Source organism: Labrus mixtus, chromosome 5, assembly GCF_963584025.1.
Source record: "Labrus mixtus chromosome 5, fLabMix1.1, whole genome shotgun sequence".
NCBI lineage: Eukaryota > Metazoa > Chordata > Actinopteri > Labriformes > Labridae > Labrus > Labrus mixtus.
Window position 1 is genome coordinate 29,097,463 of NC_083616.1, and position 14,871 is coordinate 29,112,333.

Consider the following 14,871-nt stretch of genomic DNA (forward strand, 5'->3'; position numbering starts at 1 on the left):
TGATAAGCAATCTAAACAACTTTGATACCCAACCACATGTATCTGATGGCTGTCCTGATGGGAGTGGAAGCAGAATATGTGTATACTGTACGTGTGTGTGTGTGTGTGTATGTGTGTGTGTGTGTGTGTGTGTGAAGCTGCCTCGCTGACAGCATGTTTGTCCTGGGAGATAATACAGAGGAGGCCTGGAGCCACCGATGGGTGATATGTGACTAAGTTAATGGGAAGCTAATCGCACGGAGGAGACAGTAGGACGCATACAACTGTAAACATGCATACTTGTACAAATATGCACACACACACACACACACACATGTACAAATATAAAGCAGGGACACATGCACACACACACACACACACACACACACACACACACACACACACACACACACACACACACACACACACACACACACACACACACACACACACACACTGATTGTTGCAGATATGTGTTCTGGTCATGGCTGTTACACAAATACACACTTAGTCCCATATTCAACACATTAGCCAAACATTTATGGGGTGATACATATTAATATCCAACCACAGTCCACACACACACACACACACACACACACACACACACACACACATGCACATTCTGTATACACATGAAGGCCGTAAATGGATGGAAAGTGACTTTTTAAGCCCGTGGAGATGATGGAGACGCCACAGACCAGAACTGTGGGAAATAAACACATGGCAGCTGTAATGTTAACACCATCAGCCCTCACTCTACACACACTTACACACACACACACACACACATGTATAAAAAAAACACCTCTGCACTCCCACAACAACACAGCAAGGCACTCACCTACACTCCGATTTATTCTCATGCTCAGTGTCAGACGTGTTAAATTCAGTTTTTGTTCATTTACAATTCAGTTTTAACAATCATCATCAGTCACAGTTAGTCAATGTGTGTGTGTGTGTGTGTGTGTGTGTGTGTGTGTGTGTGTGTGTGTGTGTGTGTGTGTGTGAGGTTTTGCTCACTGACAGAGTGTTGTGATCGCCCCTGGCATGAAGTCGATGCATCATAAAAGAGACGTTTGAGTTCCAGGTGTCTTATTACACACTCCTTGGCTCTTAATGTGTGTGTGTGTGTGTGTGCATGTTTGTGTGTTCATCATATCTCAGTTCCAGCACAGTTTGATATGTACTGTATGTTGTGTGTCAGAAGGGCAGCATGACTGTACATTTCCATGATACGTCCCGGTCAGAATAGTCTCGTCAAGGTTGATGGCATTTACGGTCGGAACATTTCTATTTGGCGAAGTGATGTTCCAAAACAAATGTATCCACAGGATTGACTTGATGGTACTTTATTGCCCTCTTTGGTAGAGACTGATTTTACACATGTTGAGTATTTAGATAAGTCTGAATGCTGAATGTGGCTGTAGTTTGAGGGAGTAAGAATCCCTTAGAAGTCAGCAGGGGTGTGTGGGGTCTACAGTCTCTTAAGTCCCCTTTCACAAATACAGCCCTGAAAATGTGTAGAATATTACAGGATAGTCTGCTCCTGACATTTTACAGAATTCCCCTTTCACACATGTCCCTCACAGCGGGAGATTTTCTCTCTCAGGCATAATGGATGGTGTGAAAGGACTCAGAAAGTTACAGTGTATGTTTACATCCTCGTGTGTAGGAGCCAAGGTTTATTTATTTTATTTTTTCATGCCTTTATTTTAGAGATAGGACAGTGGATAGAGTCAGAAATCTGGGAGAGAGAGAGAGAGTGGGGAATGACCTGCGTGAAAGAAGACAAAGGTCGGATCCAAACCCGGGGCTGCCCGCCTGGAGGACCACAGCCTCCACACATGGGGTGCACCAGGCTACCGGCGCCCCCATGTATTATATTTCAATGGTTTTGGTTTAAATGTTTATTTATTTACTTAACTTGGACACTAGATGGTGATAATAGGTCATTGGAGTGGTCAGGTGGTTTAGTCAGGTGTTTATAGGTCACAGGTGAACAGGAAGTTCACATAAATATAATCATAGCAACATTCGTTGTCTGCTTCATGAACCTTTATTTAACCAGGTAAATGTTCATAATAAACATTATATTTGCCATAAACTGGAACGTCAGCCAAAGTTATTCCATTTTCGGATATTTATTTACTTTTGGAAACTCATCAGGACCTTTCCATACACCTACACAAGAGACGAAAGTTGGATTTGACCACTGGGGATGTTGGATAGTCGCTACAACGTGGATAAGATCATACTGGCAAGCAGAAAAGAATACGAAGCAGCTTCATTACATGCACAAAGATCAAACCAGACTCATGATATGAGATTTGTTTCTTAGAGGCTGGTTGGGAAAAAAATCTGGATAAAGTTGGGGTGAAACATTTTGCCATTTGCCTTCACACATAAAATCTCCAAGCTAATATGCAGCAGAATGTCTTCAAGGTCATTAGATATCTCGTTCAAAGTGGAGGGATACTTCACTTTCTATTTGCACAAACACCTATGAAAAGACCTCATCTGTTGGATATGGACAAAAGTCAAACAGCTTTTTGTGTAACTACATTCTGTAATCCTGAGTCAAGGTTTTCTGTAAGCGATTGTCAATAACAGCTGACACATAAGTCTGAATTTTTCATTATATCTCAGCGTCTCTTATCAGCGCTTGTGTTGCTACCACTCCTCATTACAGAAAGTACGCTGAATACCAAAACAGCTTGAACGGGGTTAGGGAGTATTTTGGGTTACTGTGACTTAATCCAACTATTATCTTAGTCTGAGGGTTTACTGTGAAGAAGCGATTTGTTAACATACCAAGGGAGAACAGAGTTACACTTGTGTGCTGAAAATCCGAAACCTGCAGCGCAGTTTGTCCGTTTAGGTCGTTTTTATTTGTCGCTTCAGGGCAAAATCTACATTTAGAATCATCCTCTATTTTCTTCCATTTCTTGACAGTGCTCCTTCTGCACATCTCAACTCAGAGTGTGTGTGTTGTTTATTTAAAGGTTTGTGTAACTCAAGACTATTTATTAAAAAAAAAAAACCTGCAGTTTATGTGTTTTTGAGGGGGGGGGGGGACGATTTCTCAGCCTGCCAGGGAAAAAGAGTGTTCAATCGCTTCCTTGTAAGATGTTATATGTTGACAATGAGATGATTAAAAAGTGTTTTTCTAAAGAGGGAGAGACACTTTGATTAAAGCAAAGGCTCTCATCTTCATTCTCAAGTTGTTTGCTACATCAAGATGGTCATGTTATATTGGTCATTAGTAAATGGACTTGAGCTTGTATAAAGCTTTTCTAGTCTTCTGAATAATCAAATCACTTTAATAGCGCAGGTCACACCTACACGTTCAACCCCTTTTCACATCCTGATGGTAGAGGTGTTAACTAATCCCATTCATACACATTCATACATCCCGCAGATGAAGCAGCGGAAGCAATTTAAGGTTAAGTGTCTTGCCCAAGGACACATCTGACATGTGGATGAGGATCAAACCCCGACCTTCCAGTTGAGAGACAACTGACTCTACCACTGAGCCACAGCCGTCCATGAATTGCCATTTATTAGATTTTAATTAAGTCAGTGCGTTTCCATGTTAAGTCAAGTTATGGTTATATCTCTTTAAGGCGATTAACTAGACTACTGACCTTCTCCCAGTGTACAAGCACTGAAGAAGAACTGACTCCACTTTGGAAGGTGGCGAGTTGCCCCAGTTCAGCTAGTTACCATTGGACCCGCTATTGCATGTCACATAACTATAAATGTACTCCAATATATTTAACGCCTTCAGCTGACACAACATAAACAGTGTCTCCTCGACTGTCCAAAAAATGCGATGTGATTCTCACTGTAGCACGCACCATGGTGATACCTCCGTCTTGTTTTCTTCTTCTCCGCATTTATGCCGTTAGACTTCTTGATCAAAACCCGGCGTGGGAAATGAGGAGCATGCTCAGAACGCTCGGGCTAGAGCGGATCCGTTAATCAACCCCCAACCGCATCATCTACTGTGGGTGTGTTAGTCCGACTCCCAGAAATTCAACTTCGGTCAGACTCATTTACATGTCTTCTGATGTCCAGTATGAGTCACACAAACACAATAAATCAAATTGTTTTAACACCGTTTAAATGTATGAATGTGTAAGAAAAAGAAAAACACAGCTCTGAGTAAGAGACGAGAACGAGCCAATGACCGAGATCAAGAGATTGTCAAAAGATTGCTTCACCTTTCTTACTTTAAGAATCTCACTACAGACACAACTCTCTTTAAAAAATGTCAAATACAATGATGTTGTGCCTCTATGAATACAGGGTGTCAGTAATTATCAAAAGCGTATCTCTTTCATTCAGTCTGACTTATGAGAGCACAACACACACCCATAGACTCTCTATAAGGCTGATTTCATATGAAGAAGAATTCAACTTTCCTACAACAAAGCATTGAATCCACCAAAAAATCCAAAGCATCCCCATTGTGTTGTCGTTCTCCATTTACCAAGCCGCCCTCAGCATGTGGGAGAGTGTGCATGTGTGTGTGTGTGTGTGTGTGTGTGTGTGTGTGTGTGTGTGTGTGTGTGTGTGTGTGTGTGTGTGTGTGTGTGTGTGTGTGTGTGTGTGTGTGTGTGTGTGTTATTAGTTGCTCTGTTAAATGCACACTGTGGGTGTCTGTGTGGATTTCTAAACTTGGGCTGTTGTAGCTGCCATGGCCAACCACCGACTTGGCGTGTGTGATGCTATTGTTTATCAGTTTATAGGCATGATTTTTGCATACCACCATGATGGAACAATGAGTCACATGATGATATCACGGGGAATAGCATATCCAGTAAGGTATAAATAGCTGCCAAGTTTGAATTAAGTATGAGGGCGTGTGTATTGTAACCTAATGCTCTCTTATTGCTCTATGACGGCGAGTGCATCATAGTCTGAGTATGCCGTGTTCAGACTCAAAACCCCGATTTTGATTAAACGCTAAAGAAGCGTGTAATAATTTAAACTCGTCCAGCATGGCCAGACCGATATCTGATGCTTTGTTCATTTATTGTGGTTATGTTTGTTGGACATGTAATGCCACTTTGGAATACAGATCTGTTGTAGAAGTTTGTGTTTAATGCATTTTAAGATTTGATAAACTGAACTTTCATCTTTGTCATCAAGAGGTACACACCCAAGTTTGGCTTTCACATCTGGGTCAGTTGATTTTGACTTTTAAGTCTGTTTTTAATTGCTCTCGATGCTTAACATTTTATTTTACTTAAAGAAGTATTGCAAAGAAAACTTGAAAATAACAGAAAGGAAAGATGTCCTGGTTTTAGCAGTCACTCTAGACCTTGATAGCATCCTTTAAAAAATGAGTTTTGGTACATGAGATAAACCGTTGTTGTTGACAAAGTTGATATCAGAAGTCCCTCTCTTCTTGATTTTGATTGGTCGGTGAGGAAAGAAGTGACATTGATGAGCGTGGCAGTATCATAAAAACGATTGAACTATTGTCAACTGAGAGCGCTGTGACTGCAGCGAAAAAAAAAATCAGCTGATGCCGAGGGACGCTGAGAGCTCCCTGTATCTGCCCCTTTGAATGGACTGTTTGAATGCATCGCCCAGTGGAATTTCTTAAAAATTGATTTTCCGCATTTCAGAAAGCGGGAGATGGATTCTCCAAGTCTCCATCAATGGAACTAATTAGTAAAAAGTTCACTGACAGTTCATCCGATATCAATAATCACTGTCACTCCAATAGAGCAGATGATGGGTGTTTATTTTAGCAAGCTGGAGAGCTTCACAACACCAGTTTTGGTGATTTTTCTCCCAATACTAAAGCAAATATAATAAACCCAGATGGGGCAAGATAAAAGACACCAAACACTATCTTATTGAGACCAGATTGAAGCTGCGTCCTTTTAAAGAGAAGAGGGACAACTTTGTTCTCCTTTTCCACAAACTGTTTACATGTCCGTAAATGTTTATTTGAGATAATATTTCACCTTTTGTCAAAGGTGTCAGGCGCTGTATACAGTACGCCGCTGCATATGGTAAGGCATTCCTCTGTGACATACACATCTGTCTCGTGGTAGAAAAAAGAAGCAGCTGCTTAAAGGGATCTGTAAGAGATCAGCGACGCTTCTTTTAGCTCCATTTGTCTGCCACAGGAATGATTTGAAAAGACATGTAGGAGGACGTTTTCCATCTTCTTTTATCAACTCTGTTTATTTATAACTTAAATGCATTTCACTTGAAACATTACCGAAACAATAGTTAGAGAATCCCTGTCAGAAACGAGCTTTATGGGCCAAGTATGTCCGCACACGACCTTCGACTTTTTTACATTACTTTAAATCTACAGACACAAAACAGAAGAATAACTGTTTTTACATAAACTCCTGAACCTTTCTGGAGGGGTCGCATTGTTCACACATGTACTTCACAGAAACGTTGCAGGAATGGCCGACTAAGCAGCAGCTTCTTTAACCCCTCCCACTGGCTCATGGTGAATATTTCTGAATGTTTGCTGTTGCATTTTCGCCTAGGTTCCCCCTGACTTCTTGTGGAAATTCTACCAGGGTGCTTGCAGGAAAAAATCTGGGTGAAGGCAGGATAAAAAAAAAAAAAAAATCATGCGAAGATTCCTGAAGATTTTGAGGAGTTTTGTGCATGTGTGAAAGCACTTCATAAGTACATTAAGTTTTCCTGCATTTTATTATCAGGACAAACTTCCTGCACCATATTTGCACCAGTTGCATCACACAGTACTCCCAGCCCACTGATCCAGCCGGATGCCCGCTGCCTGTGAATTGATGTGAACTGTTTTGTTATGAGTAGGAGCCCACAGATGGCCATGAGAAGGAGCAAAGGAGCTTTTGATGAAGAGGCCAGCTGGTATCCTTTCTCCCCTTTTCCTTTGCTGTGCTCCCTCACACCTCCTTCAAGGACCGTTTCATCATTTCCTTGTATTCCAGAGGGACGATGAGGGCCTTCTGGACTGGACTCACAGTTCCGGGATGCTTGTGTACCTGTCACTCACCCTCATGAAAGGACACAAACACACACACACACACACACACACACACACACACACACACACACACACACACACACACACTGGTTGCTGCATAAAGCTGGCAGATGACAGCTGTTTAAGCAGAGACTGGCAGAGGCTCATTACAGCATCATTCATCAGAGTGACATAATGAAGGAATGTTTGAAGAGCCGTTGATGATGTTGTTGTGATGGAGGGCATGAGGGGATGAATGCAGCTCAAACAGCTTCAACAGCTTCCCTCCCCTTGGTTTTTATTGTTCCCGTTTGAGCTCAAGAAATCATCATCTGTCTCAACTATGTGACACTTCTTTGTGTCTTTGTGGTTTTTCTACATGGTGGTCTGTCCTAAGTCTGGTTGTTGGAGAAGAACAAAGATTTCCTCAGAACTGTAAATAGTCCTATTTGTTTTCCTCGCGGGACTGAGTGATTTGTTTTGTTCTTTAAATAATTCTATTTGACTGATCCAACTCTGCTGTCACAAGGACAGATACAGGAAATCTTTCTTACCGAAGGCCATAACTCTGTACAACAGTTCACCTCTTGCGAGCAGAGAACTGTCATCATGACAGCTCCCTATTTCAATACTGTTCATTTACAACTCTGTTTTTGCACATTTACATTTATCTCCAGCAAAGTATGTTGTATTTAATATTTTCCTATTTAAGACTAGTAATGCTAAATTAAATCCTGGTTGTATATATTCCCATTCTTAGTTTTGATATTTTTAGTGCTTTTACTTTGTATTTAATATTATATTATATTTAGATTTGCTAATATTGTGTGTTTGGATAACCTGCTGCTGTAACGCCACAATTTCCCAGTTTGGGATCAAGTAATTCTACTCTATTAAATTCAAACAGCAGTCGCTATTAGGGGTGGGAAAAGCAGGCTAACTCATGATATGAGTACGTGGCCCAGTATGGATATTTTGCCCCTCCCCTAGCTGCTTTATCGCTCTTTTCACTAGACGATCTGTTCCTCAGATTTTCTATGTCTACTTGTTCTTGTAGTAGAATTTTATACAACATTAATGTGTGAGTTTTTAGCAGGCGATGCTTTCAGAGGTGTTAAAATGAAGAAAACGAGAAGACGTATAGAGGGTAGAAGAGGGATGAAAAGAGAAGAAGGGCGTATGAAAGCGGAGTGGACTTCTTTTGAAAGTTTAACAAGAAAAGGGGGGTTGGAGGAGTAATGGTGCATAACTTCTTCCTGTCGTCAAGAAAAAACAAAATGTATTTAACAGAAACTGTGAGACTGTGGACGTGGGGGCGGCCGAGTGCAAAAAAAAAAAAAGGGTAAAAAAATGGTAAGCTTTGATTCGTTTTGTAGCTCAAAATGAGCTTTAGCCAACATATTAAAGATGAGTAGTGATATCAACAATACTGTGCCCAAAAAAGAGAGCTTTGTCACAGGGTCTCCAGGGGTAAAAACAGATTTGAACTGATGGGGTCAGTTTAGCCAAAAACACCAAGAGAGTCAGCTTCCCAGCATCACAACCCTCCAGATCACAAAGTGGCGTTCATTAACACATTCCTGCACACGTGGGATGGCTCGGCTCGTCTCGACACTGACAGGAAGAAGAACAAGGAGATAAGAGCAGCAGGCACTGAAAGCATCAGGAAGGCGAGACGGAGGCAAAAAACTTTAAGTGAGTGAGCGAGAGAGAGAGAGAGAGAGAGAGAGAGAGAGTGGGGAGGGGAAGGAGAAGGAGAAAAAAAAAGTTTCACCTTCCATGTGTCTTCGGTGCGCAGACGGCTCTGTCAAACAGCAGAAGATGAACTGCTACTTAGAGGAGAAAGAAGGGGGCAGGAAGCGAGCCGTGTTGTCAAATGAGTGTGTCTTAAGTGGAAGGGGGAGGCGGGTGGTGTTTACACGGGCTTATTGAAAGGGGCTTTTCTGGTAGGCTTTGTTTGACATGGCCGGGATAACTAATGAATATGTTCTCTCTCTCTCTCTCTCTCTCTCTCTCTCTCTCTCTTTTTTTCTCTCTTCTGTCATTCTGTCCGTCTCTCTCCAAATCTCCTTTCTTCATCTTTCCGTCTCATGCACAGTATCCCTCTGACTCCTAACCCCTCTCTCTCTCTCTCTCTCTCTCTCTCTCTCTATCTCTCTCTCTTTGTATCTTTCCTCTTCTTTCTTTCTTTCCTTTTTTGTTTCACTTTCCACAGAGATGCATTTGTTCAAAAGAGGCCTTTGAGGTTTTTTTTTTTAGTTTTCTGGGGCCACGGTTGTTAATTGTGTGTTTACAGTGGGCCCCTATATCCTGCCATGGAGCCCCCAAAATCTGCCTATAGGGGAGACCTGAGAGCTCATAGTGGTATCTGAAAGCCGATTTTTAGCGAAGGAGCTTGAAACAATTATTGTGTCAAGCGAAGTGAACGGGAAATTCAGGCGGTTTCAGAGCACAGAGCGTTTGACTTTTTAGCATGTTTTGACATAAGCGGTACTTAGGGGCATTTCAGCTGAAGCCCCATTGGTCAGTGCGTGTTTTTCCTCCCATGTTCTCTTACCTGTGTCCATCAAAAAGTATGTTATTCTATGAACATCTGTCTGAGGCATATGAGAGAATGTCTGTGCCATTCTACACCAGCGCTAAGAGAGCGTATATTTTTCATCTTCACAGAGGCAATATTTTCTCTAGAAGATAAGAGTTTGGGGGGGAACATTCAGGGTTAGAGCCTTCCTTGCCTTTTTAAAACAGCAAAATATTTGACCTTGGTCACGCTCCCCCTCCCCCGGACAGATGGACCATGGCTCATTGAAAACATGCACATAATAACCTCGGGACAAATGAAACATTCAGCAGACTCTTGCTTCTACAAACTTTTTGGTAGTCGGAGAGGTCAAGGGCAGAGAGAAAAGAATATGAGACAATCAAGAAGAGAAGAAGAAGGGAAGTAAGATGAAAGTGGTGTGATACTGGATTGTGTTAAGAGCTCTATTCACAATACCGCAAAATGTACGGTTGCCCAAACAATATACCGTAATCTCTTATGCATTGTCACCGTCTTTTTTACGGTAAAATTCTGGCAATCACAGTATTTTACCGTAAAATACCGTAAATGTTTTTTTTTTTTTTTTTTTTTTACAGTGTACTGTTTCAAGGCATGGCATCGACATCACTGTTTCACCTCCGATATTAATGTAGCAGAGGAGTAATGGGAAGGGGGGGGCGAAGTGATCCCCCCTCTGTAGCGTCTGCGGGGTTTGAAACAGAGGCGTTACAGGGGCAAGATGGGACAGGCGCAGCGCTGTGTGTGTGTGTGCATGTCTGACTGTGTGTGTAAGTGGAGCTCCCTCTGAGCCGTGCTCTCTCGTGCGACAAGCAAGGGAGATGACTTTTGAAGATTGATAAGTCCACTAATTGAAACACTTGCTGACTAGCTGGCAGCAAAAACCTGAATTTTCTGGTTCGAAATCAGAAAATTCACTTTGAGCAAGAAGCATTAATGACTACATTTTGTCTACAGTGTGTGCTGTGGCTTTTCTTTTTTTTTACCCCCTCTTTGTTATCTATCATCTATCTCCTACTGTCTTTCTCCTACACACACACACACACACACACACACACACACACACACAAACACACACACGCACACTCACACAGAGCAGTAGCCAGGGATCCCAGGTGCAGGCTGGATGTGAAAGGCTTTGTGTTTTGTCAACAGCACAGCAGCACCTCACATGACTATCCAGCGGACTCACGCAGGGAGGACAGGGCACAGAGAGTGGACGATGAGAAGAAGGAGCCGCGTGGGAGATGAGAAGAATAGATCGGCGGCAAAATAAGCACGTAGGAAAAAAAACACAAGTTAGTTTGAATGTTGAAAAAGAAGAAAGAAAAAGATATAGAACAAAGAAAAGAGGGAGAGGGAGCTCGGCACGGAGCGAGTGAGCTTTTAGGGAGCAGGACGGAGGAGGTGAGGGAGGGAGGGGGAGACGGAGTGAGAGAAAGGGTGGAAAAGGCCAGTGGCCTCTGCTCTGTCCCCTCTGTGTGCTGCTAAACTGCCCACCAGTTCCCCGCAGCTCTGTCACTTCTCGTTTGTTAATCCCCCCTTTCTTCTCCCCCCCTCCTACTCTTCCTCGCTCCCTTTCTCTCAAATCGGTCAATTGTTAATGTGACCCCTTTAAACCCCGCCGCCCCTCTCTCGCAGCATTGTCAACACATTATCAGTGTGTACAAGAGACACATTTAGGAAGGGAGGCGCTCGATGCCTGTTTGGAAGAATTTGCCAAAGTTGTTTTATCGTTGACGGTTTAAGTGACATATTTAAAGAGACTGTAATGATTCATAATATTCTATGAAGATCAAGAAGGACTATTTCACTTCACACATACTTTATCCTTAGTGATGTAACGACGGCAGACAGATTTAGACCTGCTGGAGGTTAGAAAACCAACGTCGCGTCACATCACAGGGCTTCTTCTTCGTTGGTGTTAGCTCACATTTAGCAACTTCAACATGAATCGAAAGAACGAGCGCAGACAACGGAGCAATGCCGCCTTGATTGTAGCACAAAGGAGAAAAAATCAAAGCTTTAGATCAGTGGCAAACTCTAAAGCATAAAAACAAGAGAAATGTCGCGACGGATTTGAAACACATGCACATACATTAAGCTAACGTGTGAGGAAATGTGTGTGTGTGTGTGTGTGTTTCAGTACGTCAGGGAGCTCTAAGCGTTTTGTCCCCTGGAGGGAATTCTTTGATGTTTAGTGAGAGACAGCTGAGCTCAGATGAAAGAGAAGATACCTCCTCATTATCTGACACTTGACTGACGGCCTGTAACCACCCTGAAAATACACCGCACCTTTTTTTTTTAAGTTTCCATCTCGTCCAATTTGTCGTTCATTAGTGAGGCTTCTTTATGAGCGCTTCAACTTTGTTAGTAATTTGACTGGTGAAAAAGCACCTTGTCTGTCATTAGCCACAGCCCGGAGAGAGACACACCGCGGAAACAAGGCTCCTGCTGGCTAGTTAGCTTAAGGGATTATTATTTAGAGTGGAATATTAAATCAAAGATACAGTAAGAGTTGTCACGATTCCATACGATAGGGCTTCGACACCTGTTTCCAAAAATGTGTTTTCACACTTGCAGAAAACTCCTGAAAAACTCCTGATATTTCCAGGAGGAGCTGAATGTGTGAACGCTAACAGCCACATTTTTCATTCAGACTTCACCCAGAGTTTCTCCTGCCAGACCCCTTTAGTATTTTTTCAGCAGCAAGTCTGAGTGAGCTGATGTGAGAACGCTGCAGGATATTCTCCGGAGAATTCACCTCGAGCCAATAGGAGCAAGCCTCCTGAAATGATCTAGATATTTTCAGGTGAAAACGGCTTTAGTTACCCCGTGTGGGGTCATTTCTTGCATAGAAAAAATCACCAGACTGAATCAGAGTTATGAAGTGGCCTAGCTGCCATGCTAGTGCTGAGTCATTCTAACACTAGCATGCTTCTCTGCTGTTTACATTACTTGCTGCTATGTATCATACCAAGTCACTTTAATCATCACTTGTCACTTTATCTTGTCATTCTCTGCACATACTGTCTCAATTCCCTGCAGTTTACTTCATCACTCATTCATTTTGTACTTGTACATACCCCCTATTTGTATTTATCTTATCTAATCTATTCTGTTTAATGTGTATTTTGTATTTTGAGCTTACTTGTCTGTGCTGCTGCAACGCCCGAATTTCCCCTTTGGGGATCAATAAAATACTATCCTATCCTATCCTATCCTCGTTGTGTGTCCCATTCAGCAGGAACTCACAGCTACGACTGTGGTCACATATTGGCTTTTATTTTTGAGGATATTTATCACAGAGTCGTTCTTCCTGACAGCTTATATTCCATCTGTTTCACTTGAGAACAATCTGGTATCACATCTATCGACAACAAAATATAGAAACTCCTGAGAAGTTGAGGGTAATTTTAAAGTTTCCCAGTGCACAGAAAATGCTTACACACAACCATTTCTTCTCTCAGCGTGAAACATGTTCTGTAGTTTCTGACCTATAGGAAGCTCAATGCACTTCTTGTGCTTTAAATGTCTTTGAAGGTTATCTCCATCTCTTCCGCTGCACTGCATGTCACCGTTTCACTGTGAGGACAGCTTAGCATTTGTTGAAATGATTTGTTCCGTGTGCGCTGTCTCACATGCTGTCCTGTTTACGGGTCCAGATTCTTTGTGAGAACGGTTCCTCTCGTAAACATGTTGCACTGAGGAAGAGGAGTTTAAGAGAAGTCTGCTCAGAGTTCAGATCTGCTTGTAGTTTATTTCAGAGAGGAAGGACTCTCAGCGCTCGCAGCTGTTCCGCATCTGGTCTCAATGATCACGCTGGAATGAATGAAAATCTTAAAAGCCATGAAGGAAAGACACTTCCGTGATCCTTTTCTTTCCCTCAAGTGACAAACAGGTGCTCTTTTGAAATCTGATAAGTGGGAATACAAAGGCTCAGTTCTCTCAGCTGTAAGAGTAGAAAGAACAACATTTGCTGTGAGTGGACACATTTCTCAGTATCAGGTGTTCTCAGAGTTACTTTTTTTGTTGCATATTTTTCTTTCTTGAATTTCCTTTTTTCCATTTCCCTGTTATTTTTTATTTTTTTTTATTTTGGCGGATTCAATTGTGTCTCCATAATGTGAGTCGTATTGTGCTCCCTGTTCAGTCTGCCAGCTCATGTGGAATAGATTCATCCTGTGAATACAGAGTTTATATTCTCCGTCTTGGCGAGCGTAGACCAGCACAGCGACGGGGAACTGGAGAGCAGAGATATTAAACTTGGGCCCCCCCCTGAGGGAACTTTACACAAACCTGCAGGTGGATGCTGATGTGGAGGCGGGGCTTAGGAAGAGCTCCAAGCAGCTGCAGAATCAGAGGAGCAAAGCAAAGAGCATTTAGCATTGTAATGCAGGATATAAATAACCTATATTTAGAAGACAGAAATAACATTTGACTGATTCATATTGAACGTTTCAGCATCGTACAAGGCTTAATGATGCAGCGCTGCATGATCAGAAGGAACAGAAAGTGTTGCGGTGCATGAGAGTAGCGTGAGCCTCAGCACTGACGTTGTAATAACTAGGGGTGGGAATCACCAGAGGCCCCATGATTTCATATTATTGTGATACTCGAGTCACAATACAATATTATTGCAATTTTAAACATTGTGCGATATGCTGAGAATTGCGATACAATATTTTGAGATTTAACTTTTTTTAACTTCATATCATGTCCACAAAATTTAACTAAATGAAGAACTGTTTTGTTGTTTTTATTTCTACACAGTAGGAGTCAAGCCCACAGAATGACCAACACTGTGATAAAGTCAAACCCTGTAAAATGTCTCTGTTATGAGTTATATTTGAGCAAAAAGTTGATGTGCAATACATGAATTTACAAAACATATTATCAGAATCTGACGTCAAGTGGGCAAGTCGGGCACCTAAATTATTTTCTGAGTTTCCGAGTTGTTGTTCCGACTTTAGCCGATGTCCATGTGCATTTTTACAACTCGGAAACTTGTTTTTTTCCGACGTATCCCACACCACATGAATGCACCATAAGCACCAGGCTGTCACACTCTTTCTAATCAGCTGGATGAAAATCAAGCTGCTATTGGCTGCCCTCAGATTAATTGGTGCCAATTGAGTGAGGGGAAAAAATATTTTGGAATCAATAGAAATTATTTTGCACACACACACACACACACACACACACACACACACACACACACACACACATTGTTTAATGCCTAAAAACCAGCGTGTAGACTTTAGAGACTTAAAAAAAGCTAACATGCATGCTTCAATTTGTGTGCGTTGATTACACTCCATATTATAATTGCTAGTTTGAA

At 42.0% G+C, this 14,871-nt stretch overlaps 1 protein-coding gene across 1 annotated transcript in view; it reads left to right on the top strand.

Annotated features, from left to right (window-relative positions):
• The window catches only part of bmpr1ba (bone morphogenetic protein receptor, type IBa), an 84,713-nt gene that overhangs the window by 62,166 nt on the left and 7,676 nt on the right, over nucleotides 1–14,871 (top strand). The window lies entirely within an intron of this gene.